General features: G+C 42.6%; 1 protein-coding gene across 2 annotated transcripts in view; it reads left to right on the forward strand.

Moving 5' to 3' along the window:
* SLC10A7 (solute carrier family 10 member 7) overlaps nt 1-7,822 on the forward strand; it is a 160,264-nt gene that overhangs the window by 106,865 nt on the left and 45,577 nt on the right. The window lies entirely within an intron of this gene.

The raw sequence follows: 7,822 nt of genomic DNA on the forward strand, positions 1-7,822 counted from the left end.
ATCATTTGTGCACTGATTGTGATGGGATATGTATTGGTTTTAGTGTTTGTAACATGACTTGGTTTTCTTGTTTATAGTTCAGACTTATCCATTGCATTCAGAAGTGCAGTAAAAAGAACACTGAGAGCTTGAAAAGTGCAGTGACTCAATCCAGCCAGTTAGATCAATCCTATTATAAGGCTATAGCAATGAGAAGTGAATCTTCATTAGTTGCAGTTAAAGGAGAACTATGGGGTGAGTAAATTACACTCATCCCCATAGTTAGAGCCGACGTGTGACATTGAAACTGTCACACGTCGGCTCTATTGATGTGGAAGTGAGGAAAAACATACCGCTGATCTGTTCACTTCCCTATCATCTCCCTGCTGAGAGCAGTCCCTGCTCCCCACAGGCATTCCCCCCTCTGATCTACTAGTGCTGACTGGAGGGACGGATGTGGGAGGGAGCGGGCACAGCTGGTTCTGCCTCTAGATAGGCAGAGCCCGCTGTCAATCAGGCAGCTGGGTGGATCTCAACAGTATTGTCTGGATGTTCCGGCTGCTGCACTGCCAGCATATAGCAGGCAATAACCCACTATATGCTGAGTTTTGGGTCACAGAAGGACACAGTTTATGTTCTTCTGTGACCCTGAGGAGAACTATGGGGGGAAAAAAACATTGCTCAGTTCTCCTTTTAAGTGCACTTTTTAAATTGTTGTTTGAATTACTCAGTCGACCTCAGTTTAACTATGACTCTGTTAAGGTTCTTGTTGTGCCTTAAAGTAGTTGTCCCAGCAAATACTATCCTGTTATAACATCAGCATTGTAATAAAAATACATACAAAGAGTTGTTTTCGATAATACAATTAAAGCTTACTTGAAAAAATCCCTTTTTATGTAGCGAGTGCTGCCTTCCGTCTATCCATCACTTTCAACATCTTCCTGGGATCCCAGTGTGCTTTGCATCTCATTCCCTGCTGCTTTATATAGTGTAATCGATTTTTCAAGACTACATATCCCATCATGGATTACTTCCAGCAAGCAATGATAATATTACATTGTTCAGATGTTGAGTTGTAGTTCAGAAGGTGGGCTCTGTGAGTAACACAAGGAAGTGCATATTCACAAGCCTAAGTGAAATTTTGTCAGTGCATTGAGGAAGTACATGCTGTGAAGATCTTCAATAAGTAAGTTTACAAATTTCCAGTTCAATATGGTTATTAGGAGTGGGATAGAACTTATGGAAATTCAATATAGAAATACATATTTAATTGTGGTTTTTGACCATAGATACCCTTTAAGATCTAGCTGAGCCGGCAGTTGTGAAGCTTTTTGTTCTGGAACTAAACCTTATCCTTCCAGAATCCCTTTTCTGCCTTTCTTTTATTTGTTCCTTTCTGTTCGTGTCAACTCCTGCTGGATTTCTTCCACTTCAGAGTGCTGTATCACCTTTTATTAAATGCAGCATTTGCTATACATTGTGAACAGTCTTCTGTTGTGTTTTGTTTCTTTTTGTCCTCCTGCTAATGTTTTCATAAGTAGAAAATATAGGTGTGAGATATCAGAAAGATCTGACACCCACCACAGATTAGACAATTTTATATGATTATGATGAAAATGGGAGCTGTACCATATGCAGTAGAAGTAGTGCCCGACCCCCCACCCCCCAAAAAAATAATTTTGATAATTAAAGGAGAACTATGAGGTGAGTGCTTTTCATAGTTCTAGCCAATGAAACTGTCACAGGTCGGCTCAGTAGATCGGGAGGTGAGCGAACACATACCGGGTTCGCTGACCTCTCGATTCTGTCACGGCTCTCTGCCGTGACAGGGGGAGGGGCTGGATTCCCCGCTCCGATCTGCCAGCGCTGACTGGCGGAACGGACGGGGGAGGGGGCGGGTACAGCTGGCTCTGCCTCTAGATAGGCAGAGCCAGCTGTCACTCACGCAGCTGGGCGGATCCCGTCATCTAAGTCGGGATCCGCTCCGGCTGCGGCGTCTCAGTATACCGCGAGCTGTAGCTCGCGGTATACTGAGCTTAGGGTAACGGGAGAACGCTAGTTTGTGTCCTCCCGTTACCCTAAGGAGAACTATGGGGAAAAACACTGACCCCATAGTTCTCCTTTAAAGAGAGTAAAATTAGAGGACAGGCTAACAGTGTAACCAAATACAAACCTAGAGGTTCAATCACATGTGTGGCATTTAACTCCATGCTAACTTGGAGAATACATTATAATTGGGCAAGCATACTATGATGAGCAGGTGTATTCACTAGGTGATAACTGATATTAGTCATTCTGTAGCTGTTGCTGACACGTTAGTCTGTTCATAGCTATAATGGAAATTGTGACTTAAGCCAGCATGGCTGCTGTGCAGTCAACCATCTCCCATCATCTGCATCTTCTTATAGGTTTGCAAATATGATGAATGGCGCTTTGGCCAGTAGGAAGAGACAAGCTACACAGTGACTACACAGAATGTGGTTACAATTTCCATTGCAGAGCACAGAGTTCTGGCTTTGCAAAGAAGCGGATTATGAATGCAAAACTTGGTGTTGCATGCTATCTAGACCAGAAGACAGCTTTGTGGGTTTTCTTACCCCATTATATTATCCTCTAATCTGGGCAGCAGGCAACACCAGGTTCGTGAATAAGTATTCCGCTTCTTTGCAAAGCGCAAACTCTGTGTGGAAATTTGTGAACACAGTTTGTATGGTCACCGTGTAGTCCGTCCCATCTCACTGCCTATGACAACCTATGGGTCAAAGAACCATCCGTTATATATGCAAACCAATAGAAAGGTTCAGATTATGGAAAGGGGTTGATTACACAGCAACCATGCATGCTGAAGTCACTATTTCCATTATAGAATAATCACAGCAGATGATTGTCAAGCTGGTACAATGAATATTCCCCTATGGAGAGAGTGTACTCAGTCTCTAAAGTAGAGTATACATGGGTAAATTTGCGAATGAACGTTCATATGAAAAATCTTGTTGGAATGTCCGATAATACCATTAGAGACTTGGCAATTGTTCGAAATTCGAAATGGATTTTTGTTTGAATTTAACATTTAATTTTGGAAGGAATGGAATTTCCTGAATGAAAACCACATTCACTGTTAGAATTTCCTTCGATCGGGAAAAGTTTTGTAACATGCTCCTTTACATTTTGTTGTCACTGTGGTCACAATTGATCATCAATTTGACCCCATCAGTGATTAGAAAGTCAAAAAAACATTCTGAGATCAATTTTGTTTGTTCGTTAGTCTAATCGTACATACCCTACTTTAGACCTCTGCATTCTATAATGTATCCCAATGATGGGAGCATGATGTGTAAACCATATGTACTACTAGATTTCTCTTTTTCCCTGTAATGTTCATGGTATTAATCATTGTATACGAGCTATTTCACTTGCCAAATGATTTGTATTTTTGCTCATTTTGTCCTGAGAGTTACACAGCCCTGGGGCACAGCCAGGCAGGTGATGCCACTTGCAATTAGGGATTCATTCATATTTATTTCTCTACACCCAGCCTTGTAAGTGGCCAGTGAAAGAACAAAAGCAGACTGATGAGATCATCCCTCTGCTCTCCCCTCTTATCATCCGGTTCTTTGTCAACACATTTGCATGTAGCACACCTAAATGGATTCCAGTCTGAGTTCTTATTAGGGGGTTGCAAGAGGTTGATATCAAGTCGAATTCAGGTTCTTCCACTGTTCGCATTTTGTTTTTAATAATCCATTAACAAATACAAAAATTCAAAAACAGAAAAAGGTTTTATTGATAGTCTATAATTTATAGATCAGTGGATCAGTGAATAGGCGCAGCACCAGAGAGTGTTATTTCATTAGCATCCTAGAAGTCATGTATTTCCCTACATGCAGCTTTGGATTTCCCCAGAGTAATGTCTCACAAAAGCACTGGGTCTTTACTGCAGCTGGACAAGACTTCTTACAAAGCTTTGAACTCTTGGAGCTGTGTATAGCTTTATTTAATAGTTGTTCTGTTGCCTCTGTGGAAGAGTATGTGCACAGAACTGTGTGGCTCTGTTGCCTCCTGGGTACAGAAGAAATGCAGTCAGATGAAACACTCGCTACATACTTCTTAAATATTCATGTATCACTATTTCTACATTTAATTGACATGTTGTATCTTTTTTTTTAATTTAAAGATATATGAACTAGTTCACCCTGCAGGTTTTACAAACATGTGCATATACATTTTTGCTTAAAGCTCACCTGTCAAATAATGCAGAATTTGTTTTAACGCTAACAGCTCTGTTAGCTTCAAAGCACCACAGGGTGACTAATGACAGCTTTTATATAGCCTAAAAACCCTCCTTCATTCTCCCTGCCTCCTAAGCCTAGTTTTGACTTTTTATAGTAAGCGTTTGACTGCGGAGACAATTGGGATTGAATATGCTCACCCGCAGTTCCATTGTCCAGTAAGTGTACCTAATATATAGCTAAAAATGATGTTCTCATTGGATAAGGAAATAGAGGGTGAGGCTAATCCATGAACTCAATGAAGTTAAAATGGAACTATACTCCTTTCCAGTAATGAGGCGTCCATGAGCTCCATCACTGGCATCATCATCTTCACTTAGTCTTTTTCTTAATTCTGGCTCTTTGACCATCTTGATTGGTCGAGCCAGAATGACGTAACTCCCTCATTTACACATGGTAGTTCATATCCCGGCACCCAGCAGGTGCCAAGATTGTACACTGAGCTGCACATATACATTGCGAGAAAGATTGCCAAAGGCCTGGTAAGAGTCCTTTATTGCAGAAGAGACTTAGTATGTGCAATAAAAATGCCTATCTGGTCGAAAACTTTTAATTCGTAGGTAAAGTTCCACTTTAATGTAGCAGCAGATATCTTGTGGTTTAATGACCGGCTAACTTTACATATACATATATGTCTCTGCATGTTTTGCTAGCATGCATTAAAAGAGGTTCCTTAGGTAAAAGTCAAACCCACTGCATTTGCAGACTGAGGCCGCATCTCGACATAACTGCAATCAGTTCTTTAAAGAGCACTAGTCCCCTCTAATAACATTCTAAAATGGCTGCAGCAATAAAACACAGCCACCTAGTGGACCCTGAACATCTCAAACATCTTCTGTAGCACCTCTGTAGCCCCAAAACCTAAGGACTGTTATGCAAGTGTAAATACTGCCCAGCATTGTTGAAAACTGGCTTGCATCCTGTTGGCTCCCCACCATAGTGAGTTGACATGCTGACCAATAGAAAAGTGTGGGAGGGGATAGGCAAGTCCTCCAGAGCTTCAAGGTTGCATAGGGTGCTTCTGGTTGCATAGGATGCCCGAGGGGATGTGTTAAAGCTTGCAATGGTTAGAATTAGACATAATACCGTGTTTCCCCGAAAATAAGACACTGTCTTATATTTTTTTCCCCCAAAAAAAACACACTAGGTCTTATTTTCGGGGGATGTCTTATTTTTTTTATGTTTTAATGTCAGAAGTTCCCTGAGTGACTGAGGCTCAGTCACCTCATCTCACCTCACTCCAACCCCACTGGTCATGCCGCGCTGTGCCACTGCCTGCTGGGAAATGTAGTTTTCTGCCCAGCGGCAGCTCTCTAAGCAAAAGCCGAGGCAGACAGGTGTCTGCTGATTTCGGGACAAGGGCAACATGCGGGAGCTGCAGCGCGGCGGTCAGTCCCCGCCCTGTACTTTGGTTGCTCTCTGGGCTGCCCCCACCCCCAAATGACAGAATACCAGGGCCCTGGCTGCGCCCCCTCCCAGCCTTTCCTCGCCCTTCCTACGGCCCTGCCCGCGGTGTGGACAGTGCAGTAAAGTACATGCTACCGTACCACCGAACTAGGTCTTATTTTCGGGGTAGGTCTTATTTTCGGGGAAACACGGTAGCTGTCACAGGAGAGCAGATAGTTGTTGGTTTCAGCATTTTTTTTTTTTTATTTTTTTTTTTAGAGGACAGCCTTATCAAGAAAACTGGCTGTTAGGACCGGTGCTGCCATAGCTAGAGGTCTATGGTTTACTGTCGCAGAACCTCCCTTTAATAATCTGTTTTAGCACTGCAGAGATCTCAGACCATCAGCCCTCAGCTATTCTGTGGAGCTTAATGAACTGAACAGCCTCTGTCTGTAAGCATACTGCTACATGGAAGATTTTTAGTAGCTCATACACACCACCAAAATCACTAGTGATTTGTCTCCCAAGAGTTGTGATCAATTAAACCGATGGAGCAAATGGCCCCTAGTAGCAAGTTGCATGTAATGGCAGTCAATTGGCCACAACTGGAGCAATGTGTGATCACGGGTTATTAATTGCTATTATGTGCTTGTGGAGCTTACTCTATAGGGAGCCCTGTGTTCCTTTGGGCCGGTTCACACTGTTGTGTTGCCTTAACGCATAAATATTGAAAATGTGTTATCACGCCTTATTGCGCTTTTTATAATTGTTGTGCTGAGAAGCCTATTCATTGCAAATGGGCAGCAACACGCTAAAAATAGCACGTACTAGATTTTTGTAAATGCAATGCACCACAACGCCCAGAAAATTCACATCTTTGCACTGTTGTGTGTCACAGTGCACATGCGTTGCAGTCTGTTGGATTACTATTTAAAATGAATGGCACTGCACTACACACATTGCTGTGCATTTGTGGAAATGTAACTATTTTCTAGAAAAACTCTTTAAAAGCCAACTCCAGGGAAATGAAAGGTTTTCCTTTGCTGTGGGGCTGCCTCTGCAGCTTGCAGCTTAACTGCTTGTTTATGCCTAGAGGACAGGAAAAAGCTGTTTTACTTACCTGATCCCCGGTCACTCGGGGCTCTTCTCTTGTTCCCTTCGCTCTGGCTGCGGACTGTCCCTTGGAGTAGTTGCCTACAGTGCAATGCTATGAAGCCTGCATTGAACTTGATGACGTGTGGTCCTTAGACCACCAGAGCGAAGGGGATAAGAGGCTGCAGCGACTGGCTTAGCAGCCCAGAGGGAACGGGATCAGGTAAGTAAAAGAGTTTTTTCCTGTCCCTAGGCATAAATGAGTAGTCAAACTTTTCATTTCTCTGGAGTTGGACTTTAAGCTTAGCGCATTTCTCTGTCATACTTTATTACAGGTGGTTCAGTGACAAACCAGTACAGCAGGTGAAATGTTGTCTTTTGATCCACTTAACTGTACTTTTTGAACATCCAACAGTAGTTTCCTGTGTAGTCCATTTAGAATGTTATAAATTGGATTCATGCTATGTAATTGGTTTTGAAAACAAAAAACTAAACGGACTCGGGAGATTGTTAAGGGATAACATTACCTTTTTTACAATGTTTATGCAGCATTCCGCTCATGCCTCTGAGCTCACATCCTCCTAGCTTTGCTATATAATGAGTGATACATTATAACATTATCACAGGGGAGAGAGGCCAGAGGCTGCAGGAAGACATCATTCAGAGAAGGAACGTATACAGAGGGCAGGAACAAGTTATTCTATCATTTTTTTCACAAAGCCAGTTCATTCTGAGTTGCTGTTATTCAGAGCACTTCATCATTGTACTGATGACTGTGTAGAAAAGCCACCAGAATTGATTGACTGTTTGTGCCAGGGCTCCCTTTTTTGTACTCTAACTGTACTGTGCTATGAAATCACCAGCTGAAATATGTATGCTTCTATGTTTGCTTAAATTGTATCTATACCATGGTAATTATATTGCCTACCCCTCCCTAGCTGCTAAAATCTAGATTTTTGGTACTCTCCCTGCTACCCTTTTCACCCATCGGAGCCCTGTGTAAGCTCCAGGCCAGCCAGGTTGGAGCTAACATGGAGCTAAGGCGATTCAACCCCCACCCGCCCCCGCCCCGCCAC

Source organism: Nanorana parkeri, unplaced genomic scaffold, assembly GCF_000935625.1.
Source record: "Nanorana parkeri isolate BGI_ZX_2015 unplaced genomic scaffold, ASM93562v1 scaffold104, whole genome shotgun sequence".
Classification (NCBI taxonomy): domain Eukaryota; kingdom Metazoa; phylum Chordata; class Amphibia; order Anura; family Dicroglossidae; genus Nanorana; species Nanorana parkeri.